The sequence below is a fragment of the Nipponia nippon genome, unplaced genomic scaffold, assembly GCF_047370975.1.
Source record: "Nipponia nippon isolate SJK-2023a ecotype South Korea unplaced genomic scaffold, ASM4737097v1 scaffold_2, whole genome shotgun sequence".
Lineage (NCBI taxonomy): Eukaryota > Metazoa > Chordata > Aves > Pelecaniformes > Threskiornithidae > Nipponia > Nipponia nippon.
In genome coordinates, this window is record NW_028262336.1 from 50,661,303 (window position 1) to 50,681,361 (window position 20,059).

Below are 20,059 nucleotides of genomic sequence, written 5' to 3' on the forward strand. Positions count from 1 at the left end.
GTTTTTGTGCTAGAGATGAAACTCATACTATTGCAGTTCAGTTTTGCAATATCCATAAATTCTGCGTGGGATATAAAATCACTCTGCAGTAGGAATAGTTGCAATATAATTGTAGGCTCCACTGCAGCCATTTGAAACATTTTGAATGGTTACATCAAAAAGTATTAAGAAATGCAGTATTTGGGCATCACTAGAAGTTAGTGCGTGCTGCTCAAGAAGCTCTGCACTAGTCAGACGGTGTGCCGTGGAGTTGGTCATTCTGGCTCTGGCTGTGGCTAATGCTCAGTGCTGTAGAAGAAGATGAAAAATTCATAATGTAAGTAAGTGCATGCGCCTGTGTGAATACAATTACAGAAGGAATTAATACACAGTAACTTCAAAGAGCACTCTTCAGCAAGCAGAAAATGACAGTTTAGCCCATGGAGTTTTTTGTCCCAAGACATTTGTCTGTGTTGCCTTACAGGGCACAGCTTGTCTTTTTCAGAGTACACAGTATAAATGATGCAACCCCGATTTCAGATACTCAGCTAGCCGTGACACACAGCCCTGGGAAACGCTCATTATTCTTTGGCTTTGCTCTTCTTTTTACTTCTTATTTATTCAAGCAGATTACATTCCCATTTGGATGGGATTAGCTGCGGTTTGTCCTGTGAAAATGAGTGTCATATTTAGCTGAGAGATGTCTGTTTCATGACCTGAAACATCTTGGATAGAGCACGAGTGTCAGCATTTGTATCTAGCTAGATTTCCTGTTGTATGAAGACATGAGGCACGTTTGGGGACTTCTCATGAACTTACTGCTCCTCTTCCACGGGGAGAACACAGAATTTGGGGTTTTCTTCGCAGCTTTGCTGGGAAACAGATGCGTTTTTTTTTCCCTTGCTGTTGAGCTTCTGATTAACGTAAATGAACATATCCAGAGCAGTCTAAAACAGTAGTGCTCAACATTTTGCTGTGACGGGGCACGTGAGAGCATCCTGTGGAGTGCCCTGCCTGCATGTGCGTGTCCCCAGTGTGCCCCCATCCCGTACCGCTGCTTACGCGCCCAATGAAACCCATATGCAGCTGTTTTTTCAACAGTCGGTAACGTGACTTTGCCTTCAAACAATTTAAATTTGCATTTTTAGGTTTAAAAATAACCAGATAGTGCAACACATGTGATTTATATTTAATGCTTATTTGTGCCATTTGGTATGGCAAATCCAAATTTTCTTAAAGAAACAGGATTATGCAGCTTTGCTTCCAAATTCATTTTTCAAAATGCAAAATAGAGCATTTAAGCCGCTGTGAATAGCTACATGGCTGTTATGAACATGAATTATTTTTCCTAATTTCATTTAACAGTTTTATTTTGGATACAAGCAGTTTTGTTAGTGTTGGAAACCCAGGCACAGTAACATAGCTGTGATGTTGACGGACTGAAACTCTGATTGACTGGCCTTGTCTCTCTGAAGGCAGAGTGCAATGCAAACGAGAAAACACAAACCATAAATGGTGAAAAGCTTACTTTTGAATTTTAACCTCCTGAGCTAGACTACTGAAAATTCGTACTGGGAACCAATCTCAGCATGAACGCACACCATTATTTTCGTAGGAAACATACTTTTTTTAATCCTCTGTAGTGGAGGCATTGTTAAAACACGGTGTAACCACTTTATGCTATGTATGTGTTTCTTAGCACAAATCAAACTGTTCCTTGACTCAAACTGAAGTAAAATAAAAATCTGTTTATATTCAAATGGACAGAGTTAAAAAATAGGGTGCAAGCTAAACTAACCTCAATATCAATCTCTTCCTTGCTCATTCACTCTCTGGGAAGCACCGTTCCACCTCCCCAAGGGAGACTTGTGCCTGTCTGAGACCATCCCTTCACTAAGGAGGACCTTAGGAAGAATAGGAGGTCTTGTTGCCACTTCTCTTTCTGGAATATTAAGCAGCAGCCACGGATACAACAAGGCAGCAGGTTGTAAGCCTGGATTGTAGGTGTATGTCTTCAGTCACGTGAACTCAGGTAATCTCAGTTCTTTTGCTGACTCTGTTTCCTTAGCTTATATTTTTAAGGTATGGCTTAGACTTTGTTTCACAATACCCGAGTATCTACAGCCTTAAATGGGAAATGTCTGTTCCTGTTTGCAGTGCTTCATACTGTGTGTTAGTAAAAGGGCTACCTCTACTGATCTGTGATATTTTTGATGTCCCGATTCAGTCTGTATCTCTCACCTAAGAGTTTTAATTCACAGACCCCGAAGAAACTTGTGGCTGCTGTTGAATGCAATGACCAGTGCAGAAGTCAGCAGCAGGAACATGAAAACCCTTGTCTGGTGTCTCTTTGCATTTCCATGCGCTCTGGCCTTTCTGCCAGTAGCACAATATCCTTTGCTACCTTCAGGATCTTGGTTGTGACGGAGACTGCTCTCATCAGCTGTATCCCATCAGGTCCTGGAGTTCCTGCTCTGTAGATGAAAGTCATGTTGCATGGTCCTCTGGACCTGATGTAAAGCTGTCTGTAGTCAGAGAGAGACTATGGTGAACTTTGTGTCAAACCCTTTCTCAGGAGCTGGACCCACACCAAAGAACCCCCATTCCCACAAGAAATTAGCACGATCTCAGAGCTCCGTGTTCACAGCTGACTCCAGCTCCTGTGGTATAGCTTATCTCATCCACAGTAAACACTGAGAACCAAAGCTTACTACTTCTTCAAGCTGAATGTAACAGAAGAGAATTTGTTCTTTTTTCTATTTTGAGGCTTTCTATTTTTATACTGTAATGAAAAGCAGTACGTAGTACTTAGTAGTGAACCTCTGATTTCTAAATGCAGTCCACTCTCAGGATCAAGGGACTGGACACTGGTTCCTCATTTTGATTTTTCCTAGACTTTTCAAATCCCTTTGAGCCAGTGAATAAGTTGTCCCTGCATTTTCCTGCCTATAGTATGTCCTCATTATACTCCACAGCTGAAATGGTTTCTCAGAGAGCAGGAAACAGTTTTCCCAAATGCGTATGTGTAGTATTTTCTTGGTAAGGTTGGACTCCTGAACTTTTCCTAGTTACCTACATATAGCTTTTTAAAACTGGAATTAGTCCAATTCCTTGTTTTATCTATGTTACTCTTTAACAACATTCAGATATACACGATCAAGGTGGTGAAACTGTTTTTTACAAGAATCCAGCATTGAAAGAAGGGTGATTCTTTGATCACTTTCTGAGATGCTAAAAGAGGGGACTGTAAGCGTTTTGCAGTATAGCGTAAGCCAGTGCCTTTTCATGTTGCAAATTGCCGTGTAAAGACATTTAAAGTCTCCTGTAGTCATTAGGATTCCTCAGCTGGATCCAGTGATATCACGCAGGGCTGCAAAAAGCATTTTATGATTAAGGCTGCTATCTGGTGATGCAGTCTTCAGAACCGTTTGATGCTTTCCAACAACATTTTACATTTTAAGCTATACCAATGATTTTTAAAATACATTCTGAAGGGTTGATAGCATTTCAAGAGAGTACGCGGGGCAAGGGGGTGCAGAATCTACCAGCCAAACAGTGGTGAGACTGCTGCGGCTCCGTGTCCCCCGGTCCAGCATCTATCCCTGATAGGCATATATGCACACTATATATATGTGTGTGTGTGTGTGTGTGTGTATACACGGTTATGTATACACACGGATCAACACAGACAGAGGACACACAGCAGTCACACAAACATGATTGGCATAGATAACTTGATCCTGTTTCTCCTCTCCTCCTGTTTAAGATGAAAGTCAACTATAGACATCTATATAGCACATCTGTATAGACATATATATAGCATATGTATACACACATATATACACTCAGTCTAGTCTGTAGCTGCCCTGGGATCCCAGTCTCCCCAGTTGGTGGCACTTAGGCATGCATGCCGGCCCCCGAGGCACAGCCCCACTGCAGTGTCTGGTCCCTCAGTTGCTCGGGCCCCTCTGCCCATAGTCTGGCTCCAGTTGCTGCACTCAGAGCCCTGCACACACATGTGCAGGCAGAAGAGGCTGCCCCTTACCCAGGAAAATAGCTGGAAATAGAGCTTAACAAGAAGGCATCAAGCTGATCGGGCACAGGGCATGGTAAGACACTGATCAGAAATGTATTTATGTGTGACTGGCCCCTGTTATTCCCTTTTCCCTCTATTTCTCCAGGCTTGTTCTTGCCCAGTTCACCCTGGCCCCTCTCTTTCCCCACCTTCCACACCACCCCCCCAAAACACCCCATAATAAGTCTCAGGCATTCCCACAATCCCCTTAAAAACACTCCCTGGTGAGTCTTGTGCATTCCCGATGTGCTTTTCCCCATGCCCCATAGGCTGTACCCCCAGCTGAGGGGGCCTCCGGGGCCAGCCGTCCCGGGGGTGCCAGCCCCACTGGGCTGATCCCCCTCCTGTGGTGGCCTGGGGAGCAGCAAATGGGGCTCCCTTGGCACCAGCAATGTTACCGGGGTCGCTATGCTTGTTTGTCTGGTCCTGGAAGGGTCCTTGTGTCTATGGTAATCAGCCCTTAATCAGCAACCTTAATGAGGAGGCTCTGTGCTCAGGCTGCATGTCTCAACTGAGATGTTCCCCTCCTATTTCTCTCCAGACTGGTGGGATAGGCACCAAACCACTTGTACATGGGTGAGGTGGTACCTGGGGTTTAGGTGTACAGCATGCTTGTTTCCATACGGACCCTGTTGAATATTTGTTATGACATTGTTTATCTTTTTTCCTGGAAAGCTGAATGTAAATATGATTTCTTTTGATGCTCGAGTTCTGGGATTTTCTCCCACTGTCTTCACGCTGCTCAGAGAGGCTGGGCTGCACAGGCAAATAGCTTTTGAAAAGCTATAGCAAAAACCTTGCACCCCTGTGGCAGATTGCTGGCAGGCTTTCGTGAAGGCTTTGAGCTATTCAGTGGGAAACAAAGAGAGCAAAGGGTTCGCCCTGGAAAGATGACTCGGTACCCTGGAAAGAAGGAGGTCTTGGTGTGTGTCATATTACTCTGAGTCAGCTTTATCACTGAGAAGATTTAATGATTAAAGCATGTTTACTCAAAACACAGATTTACAGGAATGGAATGAAGTCACTAAAAAAGTTAAAATCACAAAAACATATTACTAAGGGTACACTTAAAGCAGATTCTTCTTTCCTGCTTCAGCATTTCAGGTAGCTTGTGAGGCTAATTAGCTCTTTTGCAGCCTGCTCTGCAAAACAGTTAGAATTAAGTGATGAATTACAGGTGTCTGGCTTCTGGGTGGTTCCCAGAGAGAGCTGCTTTGGGTAATCCCCTCTGTTGTTGGCTCGGGAGGGAATGTGCTCCTACCTCTGTCCTCCTGTGTCCCTGGTCCTGTTCCCTGTGGTGGGCCATGGGGCGGCACATGGTCACTCACACCCGCCGTCTCATCACCGTGGCTTGATGAGCATTTCTACGTACCTGTGCGTTAAGCAGGCAGTAAGCTGCTCCTGTCAGGTTTTGGTACTCTTAAGAGTGACTTAAAAGTTTTATTTCATGAGAAATAAGAACAATGGACTTTTTTTCCCCATATTGATTGTACTTGCTATATGCTTTCCAGAGAAGCTATCCCAGATCTATAAACAGAAGGAAAGAGGAGCAGAGCGCCTGGGCACTGTGATCTTTTACGATCTAATAGATTAAGGGTAACAGCTCCTAGGACCCTGCCAGAGTCTGGTTTCTTACTGAGTTTGTTTCATTTCACTGCACTGGAAGTGGTCTCTTATGGAATGAAAATATTGATGAGGGAAAGTTCAAAGAAAAGGAAGTAAGCTTATTAGAAATTCTGAGTTTAGGATCTGTTTTTAGAACTTGAAGTATTCAACGCTTGGTTCAAATTAAAGCACAAGCCCCTAGGCTGAATCCGTGACTAAAACTGAAGGAAAGGATGAAAGGTAGACTGACCTTCAGATATGAAAAATCATGATTCTTTTGCATTTAGGGGGAAATTAGAAAGGCCTTCTGCCCAAAATGGAGTGAAATTAGTTGATCCAAAGTGACCTTTTCAGTTCATTGCACTGGTTGGTTATCTTGTAGGGTGAAATAGCTCTGGGCCAGAATCGTGGGAATAACATCACCAGAAGGGTGTATTGGTTCATGCTTAGTAAGGTTGTCCTGAATGACGAGCCATTAAACCATTTCAGAAATCATCATTTAGCCTGAAACAGTGAGCCAGTCTTGAAATCAGAACAGTTTTCATTACATAGCGATGGGAGTGCTTGCAGGTATTTGAAATGCCAACCATCTGCTGCACTGTCATCAACTGTAGTCCTCAGATTTGACCTACGCAAATACTTTCTGCAGCTGAAATGGGTGAGCCCATGACTATAAACACTGAAGGCTGGTTGAGTTGTGATGATTGCTGATGTGCATGGTCTTGCTCCATGGAAGTAAAGTAATTCAAGTAGTTTGTTCCACCTGCTGGCTCTTGCCATCGGCGTTGGCTGAAAGCAATGTATTGATGCCAGAAGAGTCGCTGGTAGAGAAAGAAGAATTGGTCTCACAGCTTCAGTGCTTGCTTGGTTGACTTTTTCTCAACAATTTATTTCTTTATCTTTGAGACCATATTGTATGAACCTGAACTGAGGTTGAGCTGAAATCTCTGATGTCCTTGGCAGGACTGTCAGGCCTGTTCAGTTTTTCTTTTAAAATGCAAGGAAGTTTCCCAGTGACTTCTGTGTTGATAGCATTTTTTGAAAACCCTGTAAGGATTTATTTGCGTTTTTTTTACCATAGAAAACACTGGATTGAAATGAAGAAGCAGGAACTTGGCCTTTTTAAAGGCCAAATATTGATTTTTTTTTTTTCCCCCTATTGATAAATGGGCTTGGGCAGTTGGTAATCAATAGTTAGGACCTTCTGAATGTTCATGGGACAATTCACCAGATGCAGAGCAATTAATTGTTTCTAGCAGTGGTACTTGCTTAATTGGTTCTGGTGGCGGCTGGAGAGGAATATGAGTGTTCTCCTGGGTAATGATTATGTTCCATGGATCTTTCGAATCTGGAAAGACTCCAGAAATGTGTGAAAACTCTGTTTTGTAAATTAAGATCAGAAACTATTATTAGCTTTTGTTTGTAGTTCAAGCATGATGTCATACTTGGCGTAGTGCTACAGAAAAACTCCCAGCTCATGGCTCAGATCTGTTCTTTCTCAACCCGGTGTCTTTGGTGTCTGCTCTTGAGGCTGCCTGTCTTTCCTAAAGAGGAATGGTTCGTGTGATACCAGCTTTTCAGGGGCTGATTCAGTGTTATCACCCTCATGGGAAGAGGGACAGGAGGTTTTGCTTGGAGCTGGTCATGAATACATGATTTCCAGCCACCTTATCCTTACACAAAACTGGATTAAACAGCTTTAACTTTTTATGCTGGCATGAAGTCCTCTAAGGCCATTCCAGCTAGACGGCCCCAGGCTTCATGGGAGAGGCATACAGAAGTTGCTTCTGCATTTTTTGATGTCTTTTCCCATCCTTCTATTTATACTGCTAAATAACTGTAGTAATTTAGGGTTAAAAAAGGCTTGAGGAAGCATAATATCACAACAAAAACATATGTTTGGAACTGTAAAGCATCGCAGGAAACAATGTTCTTCCAAGTTTCATGAAGTTGCAGTATGTTAACTGCCCTTTTGTAACGTGTTTTCCAGTCTTGGCTTTTCACACAATGAGGACGGGAGCTGCTGAATTTTGGAGTAACTATGTTAAGTAAAAGTCACTATAGTTGTGGAGGAATAATTTGATCTTTAATAAGGCTCTTTTCAGTAATTTGAAGTTTTCATGAATATTTATTTGAATAAATAAATCTACTAAAAGATTGAAAGCCTCCTGCATATTGTGTCTATTTAAATTTAATTTACTTTTGCTACAATCAGATATAAACAAAATCTATTCATTGGAAAGTCAAGTGTAAGGGAAGGGGAATATTATTATTCGTACACTTAAAAAAAGCATCCTTTCAAACCAGAGACATCATCAGTTGTGAAGACAATATCTTACAAATTGTGTTAAATTATTATATTTCCCTTGTTTCTGAGTTCTTTGGCCAAGTATGCAGAAGTGTTTAGCGAGAACACTGTAGCATTTGCAGTTAAAGGTAAAATACATCTTTGTCAGATGACTTTTTTTTTAATGTTCTGTTTGCTGGCTGAAACATCCTCCTTACCCTTTGTCCATAGAAATGTTTTCTTCTTCTAAATGTGAAGTTTTATTCTCTTACAAGGTTGAAAAGGATGCAGTAGCTTGAGGGGCAGAACAGCCAATATACAGTATTGGAATAATGGCAGATTTAAAGCCTGGTAGCTTGTGAATTAATAGGACTATAAAAGAAAGCCTCATGATACTAGAAAACAAACAAGCACTCCCCCATTCCCAAAGGAATTGTACAATGTGTTTATAGACCTGATGTATCCTGAGAGAAGGCATTTCACACCATTATTGTATTATGCACAGCAGAAGAAATACTAAAGAAGTAGATACTGAAGAGATAAATAGAGGGTAAATATTACAGAGGTGTAATTTATATTTACAACAGTCTACTCTCTACATTAAAGCTAGATTTCATGAATGAAGAAGCATAGCTTTATAGGAGAATGGACAGAAAAGGCAGCCCAATGAATTGTCCCCTTACCCTCATTACAGCAATGAGGGGCCAGGATATTACCAATACATAGAAAATACAGCCGATGCTGTTGTGTCTCAACTTGAGATGGCTCCTGCAAGACCAACCCGGCTGTCCCTTGCGCATGCTTTGCAGCATTGCTAGTCGGAGGAGCACTGTGCCAAGAACTTGGACCAGCCCTTGGGGCTGCAGAGGTTATGTGTGGACCTTGTCCTTTTGGTGCCCGCTGCAGGTTGGATATTCTCCTCGCTGGAGATGTGACTACAGAGATTAATACAAACCTTCCCCGAACAGTATGACTTACGGAAAACGCTTGACAGCCTAGTTTTGTGGAAGGCTTTTATTGACAGTCACTTGAGATAAACAACATCATTCCTTTGTGGTTTTGCAACTCATGAGTAATGACACGATGTTGGACTATTCTGTTTTAAGCCTTTAGACCATAGTGGCAGGGTATGTGTTGTGTAAGTAATGTTGTTTTGTATGAGTTGTTTGTCGAAACTCTAACAGGTGTCTTAAAGACAGTAACACTTCCAGAGCATTTTCCCCCGTTTTTTCAAAATCATTACTATATTGTAGTGTGCCATAAATAGTGGAAGTGAAGCAAATGTTCCTCTCCTGAGTGCCTGTAAATGTACTGCCTTGAATATTCAGCTTAGCATGGCAAATAGTCCTTATGTGACCTGTCTCTCTTGCTATACTTTCTACTTGTTTGCACTTGGAGTGAAGCAACTTGGTTAACTCTTTCTGTGAAATCTAATCTAATATTAAAATGTCCAGTTTTCAGGGCTGTGCAGAAAGTAACTGCGCATGAAATCCTACTCCACCTTTTGGCATCAGTAGCTCTAGCCTGGATAGTAAGCATCTCATAGCGTTACAAGGAATAGGATCAAAACAAAGCAGCACCAAGACAGCTAACAAATGTCACCACTTCATGTACACAAATATGTTTTATAACTAAATAAGCAGTTTTAAAGAGTACACTAGTTGTTACTTTAAAAAAACACAACTTTTCCTATGAAAACTTTTAAAGCTAAACACTAGGAGAGGTGAAAAATGTCCTCTGTAGAATTGTGCTCACACTAACATTATGGTGTTTGAGAGATGTCTTTCCAAATACAACAGCTGGGGGTTTTTTGTGTAAATGGTCTTGGTTTCTAAATAATGTAGGTACTTCAGTAGAGGAAATGAAATATTAACACTGTAATGTAAATATTTTTAATCTCAAAAACATGTTGCTCCTGTTATCTAATATACATACTATATATATATTTATATGGATTTCTGAATGTGCTGTCAGGTGCTATAGGCTAATGTTTCCCGAGACTTTGTAAGTCTGAGACAGAGGAGCTGGCAGCTACCTGAACCTCTTCAGTGCTCTGCTTCACAGCCTTCCAGATCAGAAGGCATTGGGATTTATTTTGCTCTGCCCACCCCAAGCGCTTGCAGCCTCAACAGGCAGCAAAGAAAGGACAGAAGGTGACAGTGCTGAGGGACACTTGTGCAGTAGTTCATCTAACTTCCTGCAGTATTTAATTTATCTGCTGGGGTTTCATCACATTTCTGAGTATTAAATAAACCCAGACATTTACAGTTGAAGTTAAGAAACTTTGTCTTATGACCCAGCAGTAATTTTGTTTTGTGGCTCTCCTACCAAATAGCCAATAATGGAATCAAGAAAATGGCGACTTTCTGTTTAATCGCATTGCTCTTTGTAATAGTTGGAAGCGGCTTTGTGTCTGTTACTGACACATGCTTAGTCCAAAATGCTTGTGAAAATCAATAGCCTTGGGAGCATGTTACCAGCTTTAAAAGACAACCCCACCACCACCCCCAGGTTGAATGTCTACAGACGGCGTTTCATGAAATTCACTGTCTTAACTTCTTACTTAAGCTGTCTTCTAAAGGAGCCCCAAATATGCTTCACTGTCTTAACTTCCTACTTAAGCTGTCTTCTAAAGGAGCCCCAAATATGCCAGCTTGTTACAGGATGCTCACCACAGTCTGACAAGACTTTGAATTTTGCCAGCTTCCCAACAGAATATTAGGCCAGAAGTATCTCTCTCTTTTTCCTTTTTTCTTTTTTTTTTTCCTGAGGTGCAGTAGCTTCATTTGGAGTAGAAGATATCTAAGGCTCTTTCATAGTGCTTCAGGCAAATAATAGTATAGTCCAAGTTTCAGCAGTTTATAGTAAATAATTGAATAAAAAATCTAGAAATGTGTTTTTTGCAGGTTCCTTTTCCTCCTTAACTGTGCTTCTTACATGCTTGTGATGGTGGATTTGTACATAGTTCCAAAAATGACAGTAGCATCTCCTTACCTTATTCCTGGTGCATCTGTTCCCAGTAGTATCTGCTGACCTTTGCTATTGAAATAAGTTTGTGCTGCCCTTGATTTTTTGTGCCAGCATTGCAGAATCAGCTGATATAAAACAGGGAGTTTATTTTATGGCTAACACAATGGTGAACTGAAGTTTTTGTTGTTTGCCTTAATCTTCTGTGTTCAGTCTCTGTTCTCATTTTCTAAAAACTGTTGAATGGCTATTCTTTACTGCCGTTTCATGGTACATATAATGAAGCAGAAGAGGTCCATTTTCGTACGCCACTGCCTCCCAGGGTGTTGTTCACAAATCATGAAGAGGAGGGTTGCATATGAAGGGCTTTCCAAGTGTCAGAGATGTCCTCATTGGACTATGAACTTCTGACTTTCTAAAATTCAGGGTGGATTTAACTGAACTTGAGATTTCTTTGATTAATTGAATGCATGATGGAGAAAACCTGTAGTCATTATTGCATGATGGATGCCAGGGAATTTTTTTTATATTTATGTTAGATAAGAGTTGATTTGATGAAATGCAATCTGCATTGCCACCCCTCTCTCACCATGTTTGCTAAATCTGAGCACATATCCAGTTGTTAAGGTTTTGCTCCTCCACATCTTTCGGCATTGGAATTGGGGTGGCAGGAAATCCAGCTGAGGCCCTGTTATTTTTGTTCATCATACAGAGTTTATATTTTAAAAATAAATACAGTTATTTTTACAAAAGGGCAATAACGCGTGTGAACATAACATAGAAAAATCACAGAGGAGACATCAAATCCTTAAATGTTAAATATTCTGCTTTACAAATTAGAAGAGTTACGCCAATTCCCATCCTATCTGGGACCTTTCTGCAGTGAGACTTTTGAAGACTAAAATATGTGTTTCGCAATAGACTGGCAATAGTCAACAGTATATATTTCTGCTTTAGCATTTTTCTTTTTTTCAAATGCAGATACAGAAAGAAACTTTCCCTGCATGTTCTTCAGATTCATTTCTGCTCTATTCCAGAATAATGTATTAGACTGTAAGGCAAGAACAGAACATGATGATCCAGGCTGACCTCCAGTGAGGCCAACTCTTCCTGTATCTACCCCAGCATCTTGTGGCTAAAATAAACCAACTTGTGATTATTTTTTTTTAAGTACAAAATTAAATGCATTAAAAGCAAATGAACACTTACTTACACTAATTTTTGTTAGATACATTGGCTCTAGATGTCAGATACATAACCTGTTTGAAAATTTGATTCCTTTTTTCCCCTTAGCTTCCTATTTTTCATACTGAATAGAAAAAGTGTTATTGTGGACCTGGATGAAACCTTACTAAATGTTTGACTTATCTTATTCATAGTAAAAGTAAGAAGGGCATTATAAAAACAACTGAAAGCTTGAAAGTCTCTGCTCCCCAAAATCCTGTCCTTTGACTGGCATAGAAGTTTAACTTTGAGGTAGAAGAGGTATCCCCTATCATCTGAACACAATTCCTGGGACGGGAAGACAGTATGTTGGAAACATGAATGGTCAAGGGAATTAGGAAACAAAGGGCATTAGGAAACGAAGCACCAAATCAGAACAAGTCGGAACAAGATTGGTGGAGAAAAACTTGCGGCCGAGGGGTTGTTCAGGCTAAGTGTTAGCAGGATAGGGCTGGGAACTGTTACCAAAGAAACTGTCTTTTCTTTGATTTTATGGTGTAGAAGGGAAAAGGACATTGCATGCTTTTTGTAAGAGAGTTGGGCTTTATCAGGCAAACGCTCGACTCCGTTGTGGTTTCTTTTTCTGACACAAGTAACCCGCAAAAGCAGAAGTTTGGCTTTATGGGTTAGAAATGCATAAATGCTTATATGCACTATGTGCACACCTGTGAGCACATGTGTAATTTACTTTTCTGACACAGCAAATTAACTAGATGGAGTTAGTACTGAAGGTCAAAATCTAATAGGGTTATCTGCTTCAGCATAATGTATTTCATTTCAGTACTAAAGTGGTAAAGCAGGTCTAGGCATCTAAGCCAACAGGCATGAAAAAATAATGAGTACGTATTGTACTGATTGGCCAAGTTCATCTTGCTCAAACTTCCTTGGTTCCTAAAATAACTATTGACCTAGTTCTAAAAATATACAGGGTCAGGTAATATCTTAATTCTGAGTTCTTCAAAGTTTGAAATGCTATCGTTTGCAGCTGGCAAATATACACTGGTAAGGAACAATGCCATCATCAAATGCTGCAGACTAAAAAAAATCACCTGCTTGTCCTGGGATGAGTGCCATTGCTGTCTGACGGAAACGTCAGGCTGGTCTCTCAGCCTCTGAATGGGATGCAGATGTTTCCAATGGGAGAGGAATTTACCTATATAGCATAGGGGATGATGCAGCAAGAGGTGACACTTAGCGTTTTGCATGTGACTTCTTGTATCGGAACACGGAACTTTTTTTTTTCCTTTTCTCTAAAGGCAAACCCACAATCTGGTAAATATTAGAAAAAGATTGCTCATGTATTGGAAGAGATTCAGGGCAGCTGTTTGTTTTGGCTGATTCAATTTTAAAATAAATATTCCTAATAAAATACTAGGAAAATATATGTAGAATATTGTACCTTTGTCTGGCATTTATGGTATGGTGCACTAAGTTCTCATTAAAGTTATCATCATCGTTTTTACATAGTAGTTGGGCATCTAGTCAAAGCAATGTACTCTCACAAATAACTAGGCCTGTGTCTGGAATATTCAATACATGACATTGGCTTTCCTTATTGCCCTTGTTTTCCCCTTTTTTTCATGTGTGTTGGGCATCAGGTCTGTGAGCTGGGTCCAGTGTTTGAATCCAATTACTGGATTACTTCTTTCCCAGTTATTCGCCCCAGTCCTTTCTGCACAATCCTTTGGTATCTATATTGAAACTGGGCTGCAGTTAATTTTCCAGGGTGGACTTACTGAAAAGGGAAATTGAGAGGATTGATGTTTTCCCATTCTTAGTCTTTACGTCCTTTTGGATCCCAACTCGGAGGTGAGAGAGCAAAAGCAAAATACACATCAGTTTATGATAAACATGGTCCTCAGGAAATAGTGCAGCCTGCAGATCAGAGGTAGAGGTATTATATTAATATCTGTTGCAGTCTCTAAATGATTTTTCCCTGCTTCAGCGAGCTGCTACCAATAGTCAATTTGTTCTGTAGGATATTCCTAGATGCTCTTTATTCCCTTCATTTACAACCAGTTCCTACCCTCCACGGGTGTGAGAAAGTTTATGAGCCATGCCCTGTCACCTCGCCTCCCCTTTGAACTTGAATCCTTGGTTGAAAACTGGACCTTCTCATAGACCTCATTCCTTGCGTATTTGTTTAATTTCATGCCGAATCGACTGGCTTCCTGCTCTGGGCTTTGCTTTGACGTGACCGCATTTTGTTGCCATTATTTAAAGCTGCAGAAAACCTGTTTCCTGTTTCCTTGTAATTCCTTAATTTAGGACATTTTAATGTATCTGTCCATGTTTCTTTCCTGTGTATATAATATCAAATAGAGAAGAAAATCCAGGATGATATAAAGAAAAGCTTTATCAGTATTAGCATAGGGATACCTCTGTTATTTCCGGGCAAAGGCTACAAGTGAGTTATTCAAGACATCATAAATGAAGGGGACACTACTGTAACAAACTTCTCGATCATACATAACCCACACAAATCACTGTATATGGGCAGAGGAATACTTTCAATAATTTTAAATTCTTGTGACTAGAATGAATTCAAAATATAAAAGTTTATTAGAACAATCAAATTGATTGAAGAAGTTCATGGGTTTTAGAGCAGTTTAGGTGTGACGAAGTCTTACCAAAGCAAGACGGGCTCTGGGAGATGCTTGACTAGATGGGATTGCTGGCTGACTCCTTTGAGGACCACATCTCCATCTCCAGTATAGTTTGTCTGTTGTGAAGCCATCAACTCCAGAGTCCTCAGGCCTGAGGCGGGAGGTGCTCTAACTAGGACTACCCCTGAAGTCAGGGGTTTCTGGCCCCTTTCTCACCTGTCTTCTCATTCCCCACCTTTGTCCTAGCACCCTTAGTGTAACCTGATGGGGCATACTGTCATTGCGTCTGTAGCGGCAGGACTTATGTTGCTGAGCAGACACAGGAGGAATCAAAGAGCTTATGTATTTTTGGCAGAACAATGTATCTAGGCCAGGGTTGATGTATAATGTCTTTTATGAGGGCCCAGTTTGGTCAAGAAGGAAAATAAATGCACTTGAAGCACGCAGGCAAAACCCATGAAGGGCTGGTGAGACAGCACATATGCTTTTTGTCAGGTCTAATGGGGCCTCATTCGTGTCGTTCAGCCTGGATCACTGGCATACCTTGTCCCTCTGCTCCAGGGTCCCTTGGGAGCTGTGAACAACCATACGTGTTGCCTCTGCCTCAAAGGCCCACTCTTTCCAAGACCAGATTAGTTTGATGCAGTTGGAGCTTGGAAAACTTTTCTGATGGCGTAAAGGACCACCTTTCAGTCCTGCAGAGATGCCAGCAGTCAGACTTAATTTGGTGATGAACTTGTTAGTAGGAGAGCAGTTACTCTTCCCACTTTTCACCACGCTGAATCTGGATTGTCCAGCGCCTCCAACCATAATTTTTTTATTCTGTGAAGTGGAGGGAAATAACATCTTCATCTGAGACACTTATTTAAAATTGATTAAATTTAAGCTCACTGGTGATCCGGAATGTTGAGAGAAAATCTGATGGAGGGATTAATTGTGGTTTTGGGGATGGGATATATTTGACCGTAATTGTGACCTGATCCTTAAAAGAAAAAAGAAAAAGCTGGGCACAGTCCTGATTTCTAATGTCTACTTTTTCACCGCTCATAGTAGGTTTAGGTAATTTGTTGTACCTTAGGAATAAGATCTTGGGTTTATAGCAGATAATTTTGTACAAACACCGTTCAGTAGCTGTCAAAAATGCAAATAGATTTTTAGGAATTATAGAGAAGAAATAAAGAACAGAACAGAAACAGAGCTTTTGAAGCAATTGCCTGATCCATCCTTGCCTCCTCTGCTTTGGTTTGCCCAGAAGCAGTCTCAGGGCCCAGAAGCAGGATTCATTTTAGGTGAAACTCACCCAAAAGATGCATTCAGAAACACACCTAATGTGATCAATGTGCAAACAGGCATTTGGTCTGATCTATTCCAAAATAGCCACACCCAGAATAGGCATATAGAGTCAGGTCCTCTGCTCTGCATGCCTGCCCCTCTGGTGTTGCAGTAGCTGCTGATGTGGAGGTAGCCAGAGAAGCTCCTGCTCTGGGCCAATGGTGCAGAGAAGCGTGCCGCAGAGCTGTGCTTGCTACGTGCTTGTGCTCCAGTCCAGGTGTTTCCAGGTACTGGTGACCTGATACTGGGCCAGCCTAGACCTTTGGTCTGTTATGGCTGTGTGAAGGATATCAGGATCTTAATTTTAATGGAGACATTAATAGAGAAATTATTGAAATAGATTTACTGAAAAATAACAATGGCCATATTCTTTTTCTTTTTTGGTCATTTGAGCACTGAGGACCATACCAGAACAGTGCATTTGTTGCATCCCTTTCTGAATGTAAGAAGGAGGAACATCTGTTCTGTTGCTAATACAGTCCACATCCCATATTAAGAACAAGCTTACCTCTCTCACAAGAGCTGGCGTTACTGATGCTGTTAGTGAAAGCCTGGGAATGGGATCCCCTGGCCAAGCTGTGCTCCAATACTATCCATCCTTGAAATTTTCCCTCCATAACCTTTTCATCTCAGAGGGTGTTTTCTGCCTCCTGGTGATGTTCCATTTTAATTCATTCTATACAGCATAACTTGAATATAGTGTCATAGCTAATTGCCACCGTCTGCTGATGAACCACAACAGTTTTTTCTACCACATGTCACAACAGCAACTGAAGTCTGGCTACTTGAAATCTGTTCAAGAGCAGACACCCAACTCAGATCCTCCAAGTAACTCTCTGACAGTCCCTACCTCTCTCTGCCGACTCCACGTACTACTTAGAATCACAGAATGGTTTGGGTTGGAAGGGACCTTCAGAGATCATCTAGTCCAGCCCCCCATGCTGTGGGCAGGGACATCACTAGATCAGGTTGCTCAAAGCCCCATCCAGCCTGACCTTGAACACTTCTAATGATGGAGCATCCACAACTTCTCTGGGCAACCTGTTCCAGTGTCTCACCACTGTCATTGTAAATAAATATATTCCTCATACCCAACCTAAATCTACCCTCTTTCAGTTTGAAACCATCATCCCATCTCCTGTCACTACAGACCCTGGTAAAATCTCTCTCTCCATCTTTCTTATGAGCCCACTTTAAGTACTGGAAGGACGCAGTATGGTCTCCCCAGAGCCTTCTGTTCTCCAGGCTGAACAACCCCAAGTCTCTCAGCCTTTCTTTGGAGGAGAGGTGCTCCAGCCCTCTGATCATTTTTGTGGCCCTCCTCTGGACCTGCTCTAATAGGTTCGTATCTTTCCTGTGTTGGGGGCCCCAGAGCTGGATGCAGTAACAACTCCAGCCGGGGTCTCACGAGAGCAGAGTAGAGGGGGAAGAGTGGAGTAGAGCGGGAAACTTAGGCACTTACCTTTTGGTGACCTGTTTATATCAGTCTCAACTAGACTGGAGTGGAGAGAGCATATACACCTTATGTTTTCTGGTCCACAAACTCATCTGAAGTGCCTGGAGAGGAATCCTTGGGGACAATTAATAATGGGAGCATTTAAATTTCTTGATGCGTAACAGCCATTCAGTTTGAGACACCTTTTTGGTGCAGTGCTCAAAGCACGTGCCAGGAGGCTGAAGAAGGGTGTCAGCAGCAGCAGGTGGGCAGCAGTTTGAAGTGAAGGGGGATAGGTACAGACATACAGAATATTTGGGTAGCCCTGATTGCTCCAGTAATCAAAGAAAAAGTGGACGTTTTAACACAGGATGCTATGCAGAAGTAAAGAAAGACTTAAGAGAGGACTTAGGCTCCATGCTTTTTAGTCAGACAGCCTGTCTTTCTCATCCAGGTATCCTAATGAATTGCCTTCAATGGCCCCGCCTACACGAGCAGTGAGGTTTTTGCAGGTGCTGGTCCTATTTATCTCAAGGTCATAGGCTCTGGTACACTAGTGTGTCAAACTTGTGGTTTTTTATATCAAAGTGTTCAATATCCACATGAGCATCAGTAATTAGTAACTGGCAGGCATATGCCTGTGTAGAAGGAAGGATGCTGGTTGGGTGGTGAGCTGTCAATTCTCTCTCTCTCCCTTCTTCTCTCTCTTCACTTCTCTTCTTTACGTTCAGGCTTTGGCTGCAGTCCCTGGAACCAGCTGCTATCAGACTGTGGAAGATCTTCTTCTGATGCCAGCAGCAGCATCTGGATGCCTGGCACAGCTCTTTGAACAGTTGTCTTGATTTCTATTGCGGTCAGCATGCAGCTGGAATTTTTTATCCTGCCTGGATGCCTTTTCTCTTTGGCTCACCTTGAATTATTTGGAATTTATATGTTTCCATCCCATGGGGGAAACAGGATTCTTTGCAGTTACTTTTCAGTACTTGTGTAGAGGATCCTTGCAGCTGAAATACAGCGAGAATTCCCTTCTGCCTTTGCGTTTGGATGCGCTTCTTGTAGGAGAAGCACACGAAAACTTATTCTTACCCTGAAGCTGTTGCACACTTGCAGAGCGTATGCTGGGACTGTGAGTACAAAAGGAGAAGCTTTTGTAGAGGTGGTTGCAAAATTTTAAAATATATTTTGTATCAGAAAATTCTAATGTATCCAAGCAGAAACTTTTTGCCATGTGTATTTTTTAAAATGAAGATTCAGCAAGGATCTTCCTTGGGTCTAAGGTAGGATTCCTGCTAGCCAATACGGATATAAAAGCAAAAAAAACCCCATGAATTATTAGTAATGAACCCTTCACCTGGGTATGAGGGAGCTAGCTTCAGGTTTCTGCTCTACCTGATTTAGCGCTGGGACAACCTGGCTGCCAATTTGGGGTGTTTCCCATTACAGCCTTTTATTAGGCCAGCTGAGATGTTAACACATGTGCCTGAGAGGCAAGGAGCTACAGCTGAATCTAGGGCATCCCTGAACCAAGGAGTGGAGATAGAGGAAGAGGAGGTTCCTGTCCCCGAAATGTTAGGAAGATCTGTGTTTTGTCACACCATGGGGCAAAACTAGGTATCACTGCTGCATTTTTTTTTTTAAGGGGTCTTGTTTGTGGTCTGGGCCATACCTAACTGCTTATTGTCTTTTCATGCTTGCTTATTCTTTTACCTTGTGAGGGTCTGAGACATCTGGGGTGCAGGTTTCATCATCCTAGAAATACTCCTTCACTGCCCCTTGCTGTGCTGAGGCAGATCCTTGCCTGACAGCAGTTTCCTGAGGCTGCAAGCAAACACGCACCCCACAGCAGGAGAAACCAGAGGATTGCTACCAAATTAGGAGATGGGTTTGCTGGCTAGGTCAGTAGAGATACTGTGGAAATGTAAAAGACAGCTTTTCAGATCTGCCAGCTGCTCTGAAGAAGCCTGAAGTAGTTTCTAGAGCAACAGATATTTTTGGGGATGCAGTGAAAGTTAGCAAATGTTTTTGGGTTAGCTGGGACTTCCTTTACTTAGGGCTGGGTAGTTATCACTTTTGGCCCCTTGGGCCAACTTTCTTATGGAAGAAAAACTGCATTTCATTGTGTCTGAAAATCTGGTCCCCGAACTGCATCAGGAGAGTCCTTTATGGGGACTTTATTGCAGCGTGTTGGCACTTCCGCTGTGGCCACTGCCGGGCTTGCAGCCGTGGCTGCAGTGCGAGCCGGGGGCCCGGCAACCCCTACCCCTGCCTCGCTTGGCTGCTCCCCTGCTGTGCCAGGTGGAACGGAGGGAGAAGGGGTTTTGGCCTTCTCAAACTCTTACTTCTTTGTGGAAGTGGCCAAAAGAGTCGAGTGAAGCTGTTCTTGCCCAGGAAAGCCTTTTGCAGGTGATGGCTTTGTGTCCTCGCCACCCTGAGTCGTTCGTGGCAGGAGAAGCTGAGAGTGAGCAGCTAGGGACAGCTGCTGGTCCTGGCTCCCACTGAGGATGGATGGGCCAGGGACTGCTTTCACTTGTCCCCACTGGCCCCTGTCA

At 42.1% G+C, this 20,059-nt stretch overlaps 1 protein-coding gene across 1 annotated transcript in view; it reads left to right on the forward strand.

Annotated features, from left to right (window-relative positions):
• The window catches only part of ARHGAP6 (Rho GTPase activating protein 6), a 334,845-nt gene that overhangs the window by 26,787 nt on the left and 287,999 nt on the right, over positions 1–20,059 (forward strand). The gene's annotated exons all lie outside the window — the stretch shown is intronic.